This window comes from Centruroides vittatus, unplaced genomic scaffold (genome assembly GCF_030686945.1).
Source record: "Centruroides vittatus isolate TY-2023 unplaced genomic scaffold, ASM3068694v2 contig_549, whole genome shotgun sequence".
Lineage (NCBI taxonomy): Eukaryota > Metazoa > Arthropoda > Arachnida > Scorpiones > Buthidae > Centruroides > Centruroides vittatus.
The window spans coordinates 912,460-924,523 of record NW_027122325.1 but is presented as its reverse complement, the minus strand read 5'-3'; the positions used below and the strand labels follow the sequence as shown (position 1 = coordinate 924,523).

At 25.7% G+C, this 12,064-nt stretch overlaps 1 protein-coding gene across 1 annotated transcript in view; it reads right to left on the bottom strand.

The window, feature by feature from the left end:
• Positions 1–10,954, bottom strand: part of LOC136978680 (protein turtle homolog B-like) — a 50,822-nt gene extending 39,868 nt beyond the window's left edge. Inside the window, exon 1 of the mRNA XM_067274430.1 lies at positions 10,789–10,954. The gene's annotated coding sequence lies outside the window, so the exon portion shown is untranslated. The remainder of the gene's footprint in view (positions 1–10,788) is intronic.
• Positions 10,955–12,064: the final 1,110 nt, after the last annotated feature.

Here is a 12,064-nt window from a genome sequence, read left to right as displayed (position 1 = left end):
TTTAGAAATACACAAAAAATCTTTTACAGATATAACTATTCACTTAGTCTATCTATTCACTTAGTCACTCTATGAATAATTTCGCTTTATATAAATTTTTTTTCGAATATTAACTTCAAAATTATATTAAATTTTAAATATTTAATGCATTAAAATTAATTTAAAAATAATTTTATTTAAAAAAGTTGAAGTTTATCATCAAAATAATATTGACAATAAGTTTTAAATTTTACACGCACTTCGAATAATTAGTTTGTAAAATTGAATTAAAATTTTTTACGCGTAAACTGTGTTATATATTATCGGCTAACGCTTCTTTTATTGATTTTTCTAATTTTATTAATATTAAAATTATGTATACTCTAGATTTGTTAGATAAACAAGACGAGATTTTATATTTTAATGTATTCTTTTCAGTTCGTTTTAATATAATATTTAAATATAAATGAACCAATTATATAAAAATGAAAAACAGTATTTATTTTATGTTGCATTAGTATAAAAATTAAGTAAATTTAAACTAATTTATTTATTATATATAATTACATCTGTTTTTATAATTAAATATTTATTGTATGAATTTATTTGAGTAATTAAAAATTAAATATTCACTTTTATTATTGTACAGTACATAGGCCAAAAGAATTAAACTATGTTGTTTTTTCTTTAAATATAAATCAGTTTATAAGCTACGTAAATCATTCATTTCTACAGATATATTTTCTACTTTAATCGTAAAATAAATCCTTTCAGATCTACTGTATATGTATATGGAAACGATATTTCGAGTTTCCGAATTAGCAAAAAATAAATAAAAAATAAATAAACTCATTATAAATAAACAGCGATATGCTTTCAGTACATTTAATAAAAGAAGCTTTATTAGTCAGCATATTAAATTATAAAATTAGTTTAGTCAGACAAGTCTACTGTATATGTATATGGAAACGATATTTCGAGTTTCCGAATTAGCAAAAAATAAATAAAAAATAAATAAACTCATTATAAATAAACAGCGATATGCTTTCAGTACATTTAATAAAAGAAGCTTTATTAGTCAGCATATTAAATTATAAAATTAGTTTAGTCAGACAAGTCTAATGTTTCCAAAGTCATTTGATGTTATAACGAACTCTTTTTAAGCTGTGTTATGGACTGCACATAAATGAATGTAAATGCATTAATTATTTTAGTAACTCGATATTTTGTATAAAAGCCTATTATAAGGAGCTATAAATTTAGAACACTTTTCAAAACTTATTTCTTAAATAATAGCTATTTATTTAAAATCTGCCTTTGTATTAACAGATAGAATTCTAATAGAGGGGGTTGGTTTTTTTTATTGTTGATGTGAATACAACCAGAGACAAGCCAAGAATGATTTTATCTTGTTCGTCTTTATCATATATCTGTAGATAAAAAGCAAGCGTGATAGTTGACCAAAGCTTCCTGAGCAAAACAAACGTCTTTACTTCCTAAATAGCTAGTAAATGAGGATGCTGCATCACCACATACAGTACGTTCTGGATCATTAAATAGACGTCATATCAGTCGAAACATGTCAATCTCTTGCAAGATTTCACGCTCTGCGGAATTTTCTTTCTATTGTTCATTTAGCAATGTTCACAATCAAATACTTATCTTAAATAGGTTAACTGGTTCGTGAAATTATAAATAAACCAGAAATCAATCTTGATTCTTCTTAATTATCTTAACTAGTCCTTCCACTAATAAATATCTGATCGATTATTAACAATATTTCCGTAGTTCAAAAGTTTGTTTTCTTAACAATAAAAAGAATTTATAACTTTAATATAAGGTTTAGAAGAATAAAATTATAATTTTTTTGAAATTTCTATAAGAAAAGAAGTCAATTAATATTCTTTAGTGGAGTTTGAAGAGAGAAAATTCTTTTTTAATGGAGAAGAAAACAAAATAAAAGTTCCTTACATGATCATTCTAACGGAAACACGAATTAAGGAATGAAAAGGTGTAAGGAAACATTTTGGAAACCATATCGCGAACTGGAGAGAAATCGAATGGTGAAGTGAACAGATCGAAATAAAAGTTTTAGAAGCTGAAAAGCCTCAAACACGGATTTTGTATTACAGACATGACCTCAATGGTGATATTGAGAGCAAACTATGTTTAGGCTCAAGTTGAATAGATTGAAAGTTTCTGAAAGACTAGCTATGCCGACTAATATTACCTTTTATCTCAGTCAAGCGAAAACGGCCTGTTTTGACAAAGTAATTTAACGTATCTTTAGTATCGCTTAATAATAACTTAATTACATTTCCTTTTAAACTGATATATTCTAAGGCAGAATCGAAATGATTCATTGCATAAAAATAAAACCCTATGGAAGTTTATCATGATAAGGCTTAAAATCTTCGAAAAGTCAATAAATTATGATTTTATATTGTATAGTTACTTCTATATAATGATTTATAAGACAAGAAGAAGTATTTCAATTCATTTTCACTAGCGAATTTACGAGATTTTCACAATCTACTTAACATAAATAATAGCAATTTTAAATTTAAGTCAATTAATTTAAATGTTATTTATTTAACGAGAGAAGTTTACATCATTTAAATAGTTTATTTTATAGAAATAAATAATTAAACTCGTACTATAATATGTAAAGAATAGCTTTCGTTATTATTAAATTTCATGTTCTTGTAAAAATTATGAAAGTTAGTTAAATATTTCAACTTTAATTATACGTTAATAAATAAAACATTATTTATTAATCTGTAATTAAAATTTTAATAAATGTAAAAATATTTCAGAATTATTCAATGTCAGAATTAATATATTTTCTTTGATAAAATAATGAGAATTCAAAATAGCAGAAATATTTTACTCGTTCGCAGCTACAACGTAAAAAAACTTTACAAAAATATTAATTATAATTAAAATCGATGTCTAATTACTTAATTTATTATAAATTCCTTACGTAATGAATCCTTGTTTGCTTATCTAGACAATATTTTCCCATTGAGTAGATTTATTTGCTTTGTATAAGTATTACGAAGATAATATTTCGCCACTTCCCACACGTTTACATAATGACATACAGTAAATACCAGATATTAAGATTCATGTCCATTCCTACGAACATTGCAGAAGATCTTGTGAGGTCAAAATGTCCAAGGAGAAGGTAGCCTTAAGCATTCCCGATCGGATTTCAACAATCCCAAGAGCTTCCATGTACTCAACTCTAGAAGCATTCCACGGAACTGCTCCAGGAATGAACTGCCTGCTAAAAGTCGACCCACAAGAATAATGATATTGTGCTTTTAACCTTATTATAGGTCAAATGTTGAAAATTAAATAATATAGCTAATTTTCTATCATAAATCAATTTTAATTTATTGTATTAATTCCGTTTTATTATTTTATAGAAGAAAAACAACACGTTAATTCTTTCAAATTTCTATTTTTTTTTCTTTTATAGTGTCAAGTATACAATTCTAAAATCGATATTTTTACAAAGTTTATTTTTAAAAGATTAGAATTAATCACTTTAAGTTGCAAACTGTGTTTTAGTAACTATTAAATATCATCAAGCAATTTATTTAAAAGTTAATTATATTTAGTAAAATTAAAGTTGTATAGTAGCGTGAAATTTTAAAGTGAATGGAAATAATTATTTATTACGATATTAAAAACCGATAGCAAATTTAAATATTTAAAATTATAATATTGCATAAATATTCTTTTAAATAATGTCTAACTAAATTTTTAATTCGAAAATAAATATTTAGTAAAATTTATAATTCTAAATTAAACTTTACATTTTAAAATGAAAAAAAGAACTAAATAATTTCTCAGCCATTTCATTAGCATTTCAATTGAGAATTTAAATTTTAAAAAGAAGTTTTTTTCTTTTAATTTTGTTTTAATGTTTCGTGTAATTTTAAATTTTACATAAAATTTAAAAACTTATAATTATAAATAAAATAAAATAAATTATTTATCTTCTTCTAATTTATAAATGCCTATAGTTATATTTAAGTAAAGTTAATACATTCAACTCAAATTATTTACAAGCAGAGACTAACTTAGGGATTTAAATGCCAAGTATATATGTATATATTTTTCTCTGTTATGTTCATCGATTTGAAAAGAAAAAGGATAATTTTACCAAACAGGAAAATGTTCAAAGACTTAATAGTTTACTTGGTATTGAATTGGAGAAGGTGGTTCAATATGGGCGCAGACAGACAGGAACAAAATGTCTTTTCCATGGTACTCTATTCAAAGAAACCGAAAGAGAAAATTTACTGGCAACTTGAGTAACTTAAATGATGTAGTTTATTGTTAAAAGAAGACGAATTAGTAAAAATACGAAGAGATAAGCTTGGAACAAGCATAATTTGATAAAATTTTCATAAATATTAAGAAGTATATGGCATTCTCATGATAAATGTCTACCAATGATATTGGATTATATTAATGTATTATTCGTTGCGCCGCCGTTATCTATCATTCAATTGCTAGTTTATTGCTCAGTTGCAATATTATAAATATTAAATTTAATCACTTAAAATTTTTGGGTACTTTCTAAAGAATTTATTTATTCTTTCCATTTTCATCGAAATTTAAATTCTATAGTATAAACTTGTATTAAATGTTATCGATTTTTTAAAAATAATTAATGAAAAAATAACATTAGAATAAAATTAATTCAAAAAATATTATTATTTTTTATTATTATTTATTATAAAATAATTTTAATTAAACTTTATACACGTAAATACGTTTATTTGTAATTTCCATTGACACTAGACCTTGTTTAAAATACAAAACAGATTTTGCGAATTTAATTTGTTAATTACTTACAATTTATTTATTTATTTATTTATATCTAGAAATTTCTAAACATAAAATTCAGAGTAAATTCCGCACATAAATGTGTTTTAATTTTTTTTTACACTTAATCTAATTTGGGGGAAAAATTAAATATTAAACATTTAAATAAATTTGCAAAATAATTAAAATACAAATATTTAAATTTAATCATTTTAACGAGTTTATCTACCAGACTTTTATAGTAGCAAAACAGGAGAGCATTTTACAAAAGAACATTGTCAAACAGACATCGTTTTTGTTTTTTATTGAATGTGGCAAATGAAGCCAGACTGAATTATCTTTCTGAATGAAGAGATAGAGCCATTTCGAAACCTAATAGGTCGATTTGGTTGTTTCATAGCGATTATCAAGCACGGACACGAATTGTAGTAGCCTTTTCAGATAAACCTTTTTATATTTTTTTCTACCCTCGACTAATTTGTGCTACCACAAATTCCACAGCCTCTAATTGCATTGTTTTATAAATAAGTCCGAAAATTAAATTGCCGCCTATTCAAATCATACGTAAGCTTAAATACAATCTCGAATGATGCACATAAAATTCTGAAAATTAATTCTTCTAGAATATTAAGGATTATTTAGATGAGCAGAAGGAAATAAAACAATTTTTTCCCCTCCTATTAAAATAATCTGAAAATTTCTACATAGCAATTTACGATTAATTTTTATAGAAAAATTATTATTTAAAGTAATTTTATTTTTTGAAATAAATTTCATTTTTAATCGCGAATTTAAACATTAAAATTATAAATATGTATAATATATATTTTTAATATAGTATCAAATCTGCTTACACGATTTTTTCTTTATATCTTAAATAGCATTTTCAGTGAATTGCTGTATTGTAAAAGATATTATTAGCTAATTTATCGTTATGACAATAATAAAAATGTCAAATGGCTTCATTTGTGAATGTTTTATTTTAAATAATTCGCAATCCATTTACATTTAACTATCCACAGCTAATGTTTAAACGCCTCGTGTTAAGTGTAAAATCGTCCTTAATCACTCCAAATGCTAACTTTTGCATATTAAGAACATATACGATTTAATTTACGCCTTTAGTACATATATAACTTTGATATTTCTTTACCTATGTCAAATTAATTTACAATAAATCTGTTATAATACATTTGAAAATACTTGATACTTTCCACTTAAATAAGCATTACTCTTCTTTCAAACGAAAAAATTGCTTGTAGTCGATATGACAACCAAATTCGCTGCATAAGTGATCGTTAAAATATGCCTTCGGGTAATATTCACATTTTAATGTAACTCGCAAATGATAATATGAGAACGGTTGCCCGACTCATCTAAATTTATTGCCTTCCATCTATCGATAGCCAAGATACATTAAATATGGAAAGAGTATAATTTTGTTACATTTTTCAAAATATTATTTTTGGAAAATTATATTAAAAAGGAAAAATATTATTATTGACTATTTTCTAACATTATTAGAAGAGGCAATATTTCTTTTTTTTTAATTAATGTTTAGGACACAAATCAATAAAAACGCAATAAGGTTATCTTTCGAAACTCTCTTTAAATGCGAATAACCGAGTTTCGTAAATAACCTTTTCAATATTTGATTCTGAACAGGTATATTTTTCATGAATACATTTCAATTTTGAATAATTCCTATCTAGAGAATATAAATCTCGGAATCCAAGCTTCTTCTTATCTCTCCCAAGATATTACCAAAGTTGAGCATTGGAATAACCTATACTACTCGAACAATGCCACTATATTCTTTAGATAATTCTGTCTCCATGTTCAATTTTTCGTCAATGGCAGACAATCTAAGCTCAATTCTAGATTGCCGCACATAATTCTATTTCTCCTCGCAATCTAACTACGATCAATACCAGAGAAAAAAAAGGAAAAGACGATTCAGTATAGGGAATACACCTGTATAACAATGAACAGTTGTTTATATCAAACCTTCCCGAGTTATCAAATAGAACCCAGCCAATATTGTGTTTTCGAGATAAAAAAAACTCGAAAAAATGTGCCTCGTAGTTTTTAGATTACAGAAACAGAAAAAAAAAGATTGCAATTTTCGTATAATGACTAGAAAAATCTTCTTGCAAAAGGTTTAAATATTTATTTTAAAATTATTTATATAGAGTTTGTTTTTAAAATAAAAATATCAAGTTACATTTTATGAAGAATCTCTTTCATGTTTACAGAGTTAAAATATACATCGAGTAAATATAATTATAAATTTTATTCGTTTTAATAAAGAATCTCTTTTAAGATTTATTATATAATTCTCTTCAAGAAAGAGGAAAAAACCTGATAATTTAACTTAACAGCTGAAGTGGGTAGTGATGGTCACTTAAAGATAATATCCATCTTGTTCAAAAACTAAGAGGTTTATAATTAAAGTTTGAAATTAATTGATTTCTGCCTAACGGCTTTAATTTCTAAAGTAATAACCAACTACTGCTTTCTGCCTACTAAGCAATAACATCTCGTAAATAGAATTTAAGAATGTTGTTAAAAATTTATTCTAAAATATATAAATTTTACAGATATAATTAAATATTCGCGATCGAATATTTTCTGAAATAAATATTAAATGTTCAATACTTTATAAATTGTATTTAAAATTTATTTTTTAAAACAGAAACCGTACTAAATTAAATTATATATAAGATAAAGTATTAAATGTACTTATCGATGTTCTAGAAGACAAATAGCTATACATCATTGGTTATATTGTGTATACAATAATTCAAAATCCATTAAGAAATTTTCGGTTAGATCAAAGAATTTTGTTTGTTTTTTTCTAAAAACAATTTTCTTTGATTAAAAATCATCCCAAATGTTTAATCTGTTTCTGAAGATAAAATATTCAAAACATTTTTATAGAACAATCTTTGATGATAAATAGTTTGAACAAAAATTCTGCAAATATATATTTTAAAAATGTATATAATCAATACGCTTTTATGACATTGTTACTGAAAAAATGTATATATATTTGGAAATATAGAAACAGCAGAAAGTTTTAAAATGTTTACAAAATAAATAGATTTATTGTTTAGCAGCACACAAAATATTACGTATGTGACATCTATTATTCATTAGTAAACATTATTATTAGTTTATATATTGACACTCAAAAAATATAACGAGTAAGCTTTAAATATAAGCTTGTGTACATCAAAAGACATTTCCTGAAGATACGTTATATATGTAAATAACATACAAACATGTTCAATAAAAAGTATTTCTATTCAAAACGTATTCGTTCGGACTAAGTAAATAAGTCCATCCATAGTTATCCAAGCTGATTCAATAAATGAACTTCAGAAAAGGAAATATTTTAGTATGTTTTCTGTATTTGACAGTTTCCCAAAAGTGTCGAGCAAAAAAAACAGTGTCAAATCACCTTTCACAAATCAATCATTTTTCTCAGCTAGCATTTGTCATTTAGAAATTCCAAGCGTAGAATTTCCTAGACAAAGTCATCCAACTTTCTTCGATCGTACTGTATAATTTAAGTTCACATCAGTAGTTTTTTTCTTACTTTTATCCTACTCAAATACTCACATCCTACAGAAAAAAGTTTTCCCATATACGAGAAAGTTGGCTGCCAAACTCAATCTTGCTAACGTACTGGCGAAGAAGTGATCATCTATCTATATGGTATCCCTTACTGTTAATATATGCAAAGTGAAAGGAAGCCGATTGCATTCCATGTTTCCAGCAGCTGCTTTGAAGAGTTCTTATTTGTTATCATGCAATTTGAGCAAGAGTCAGTGATATAAATAATCATATCGCTTCCATTTATCATTTATATATTTTAAGGATTCGTGTGTATTGGTTGTTAAGAAACAAACTTTCTCTCCAAATAGTAGTGTGAATAAATATAACTTTTGTAATAAAATATATTGCTATATTAAATTTTAAATGAATAATTAGCAATGCAGTTCATAATTAAATGTGTGTTTTTAATTAACAGACAAAAGTATACACCTGTACAATAAAGCCGGTGAATCCTTTGTGGCATTTTGAAGGCTTTTCAATAGTAAGACTTAGGCAATTATATCAGCCATTAATTGAGGAAAAGGATTTCCTGAAAGGAGATTTTAGACGACAATCTTTTGATATTAGTGTCTACATCCTGTTTTTGTTTGTATAACTAATACTATATTAAAAATACATCCATAAATAATTGATAGAAATAAACTTCTTTTCACTAAATACGAAATAATAATTTTTGTTTGATTCCACGTCCTTTAAAAAATAATTTCTATTCTTAAAAATTTATATTTCATAAAAAATAAATAAAGTTTTTTTTTACTAATGTATTGTCATATGCTTTTCGATAATCTTTCTTCATTTTCGATTTCCATTTCAGTGTCGGTTTTCATCTTTTTCCAATAGCAGATGAAATTTTCAATAGAAGAAAATTAGAACATCGTGTTAAGAATAGTGTGTCACGTGGATTTGATTGTTTTCCAATAAAATGATCTACTCCAGATGGGATGGTCTTTTTCTTTATAAAAAAAAGTCAATATATTCGACTAACAAAAAAAAAAAACTGACAAAATAATTTTAGTGTAAATCAGAAAACGGCAAAGCAAAATAGGTTTTATAAACATTAAAATGCCAATAACAATTTTCTATAAAGACCAATTTAACAATAAATAGAATTATAATTGTAATTTAAGAAATTAAAGAATAAATTTCCTAATGGAGAAACTAATGGAACCTTAATATTAATGCAACGACTTACATATGTATAGCTGATTGAAAGATAGGAAAAGTTCAGCATAGATCTTAAATAAAATTACAAAGGGACACACATTAAGATAACAATTTCCAGTTCAACATTATTATAAATCTAGATAAATGAAATGATTTCGTGAAGTCTACATAGCTTCACACACATTTTGACGACCAAGAGTTACTCCGAATGTAAATAGATTTATGCTACCACAGAGACCAATAAACATTTCTTTCCATACGCATTGCATTTACAGAAAAAAAAACAATAAAAAATAACGAAGTTTTCCAAGATCTATTTTAAATTATCATTAGATTGCATTAATTCTGCAAAAATACTTATTTTATTTACTCGAGCTCAGTAAATATTTATTTATTTATGATAAGCAATGTCATTAAGAATACATTTAGATCATTCATTAACATTAAAAGTATTGCTGTAGGAAATAATATAATCTAATATTATAGGGATCACTAATTAAATGATTAAAATAATCCTTCACTAGATTTCCATAGAGTGCTTATTATGTCAAATTATACACATTATAAAATTTATACATTTTTAATGTTAACCTAACCTTTATTCGCTATTTCGTTCTTGTATAAATTTCTATCTTATATAATCTAACGAAAAATAGACGAAAGCTATTTTCTTATAAGTATTTCTGCTTTGATAACCTAAGTATTTAACAAGTGGTATGGTATCTGGGCGATCAATAGAGAACATTCCTCTCGTTACGTCAATTTTTCAAACTTCACAATGTCTTATTGTCACGGATTTTTTCACGAGTCAAATATATATAATTGATATTCTTCTAAAATATTTACGGGAAACAAACTTATCCGATTCATTAAATGAAAACATTTCAAACATGTAATCATTTTTATTCCTAAGTAAATGGATTTTTTATTAAAAAAAATAATATATAGCCTACTGTATCTGTTTTAAATTATAATTAATATTATTTCTATAAGAAAATCCTTCGATATAAAAGTATTTTAAGGACTATCCGAAGAGGCTGAAGAGAATCCAACAAGACAAAGTTGTTATTATTTTTTAGCTGTTTATTTAAATTTCAGCGTTTTTTCTCCGAATATAATTTTTATCTCACCACAGTAAAATTTTTTGATTTATAACTTTATATTACTTAGATAAGAACTTACCAGATGCCGATGAAGAAAACAGATTATGGAATAGCTGAAACGACTCTGACCAAAAAATCACTCGTTTAAACGTTATCTGAGGCAATGTTACCTCCACAGTACTTAAACATCGACCCGACTTTCTGGAGACAGCTTGAACGGCACCAGTTCCGTGTCGGTCTGTGTGTAGCACATCTCTGTCTGTTGTACGCCTTCTAACAAACGGGGCATTAGTATTGGCAAGAATCGCCACTGTAGGGCGCTCTACCCGCAAGCAACGCCATCGCTTCTCAAACCGACTAGCGACACTGCCATTTCCATAATTGATTCCAAAAGAAAAAAAAGGAGAAAAAATACTAAATTTATTGCGTAAGATATGGTTATTTCTAGCTTAAGTGATTAGAAGATAATAACATCTGTCAAGTTGATTCTATTTGTAAAATGCCTTTTTTTTAATACTTAAAAATAATCTTAAAATCGTAAAACAGATAGAAGTTATGACAGCCCGTTTCATCGCAATGAGAGGCATTATATTATTACTAATTACAATGTTGTGATTGTGCCTCTGTGCTACTTTACGTGAACCTCAATTATTATTGTTAATAGTGTACACGCAAACTGCTTACGTATTCTTCGCAGCATGTTCTTAATTTGATATATAGAAGAATATATGTATATTGAAAACACGAATTATTCTACTTATTAATAATTTATAACAATGAATTTATTTTTAATTTCTAAACAGAATAACAAAAAATATAAATCTTTTTAGCATTAAAATAAGAGAGGGGGAAAAACTTATTGATAATTTAACACTTCTCTTTAAATTCTGTGCACGCAAGGACATTTGCGAGACAACCAAAATTATGTAAAGTACAAGATACCACTTTCAATTACTTTATCTCGTGCCCAGACAGTGTTTTTTTCTGCATCGATAGACATAAACCTTAAAAATTTCAATTGGATGATGGCATATAGCTATTATATCTTTCAGATTCTCAGAGGTACAATTATTCCCTGCCTGACGCTTGCTGATAAATAATATATGATTAAAGTTGGGAATAACCGTCCTTAAAACAATATATGTCACAGAGTATAAGTCATCAAGAAGGAAATTGTTATTCTCACACAAAAAACATCATTCTCTAATAGGAAGTGGGAATTTTACTTAAATTTTACGCCAAAAAGTAAATTAATATCAGTTCAAATTAACTTTTAAAATGCATAGTTTACCTTGTGGTATGTACATTATAGGATTTATAGTTTACTGTAAACTGAGATTGTTCTTTTTTTATGT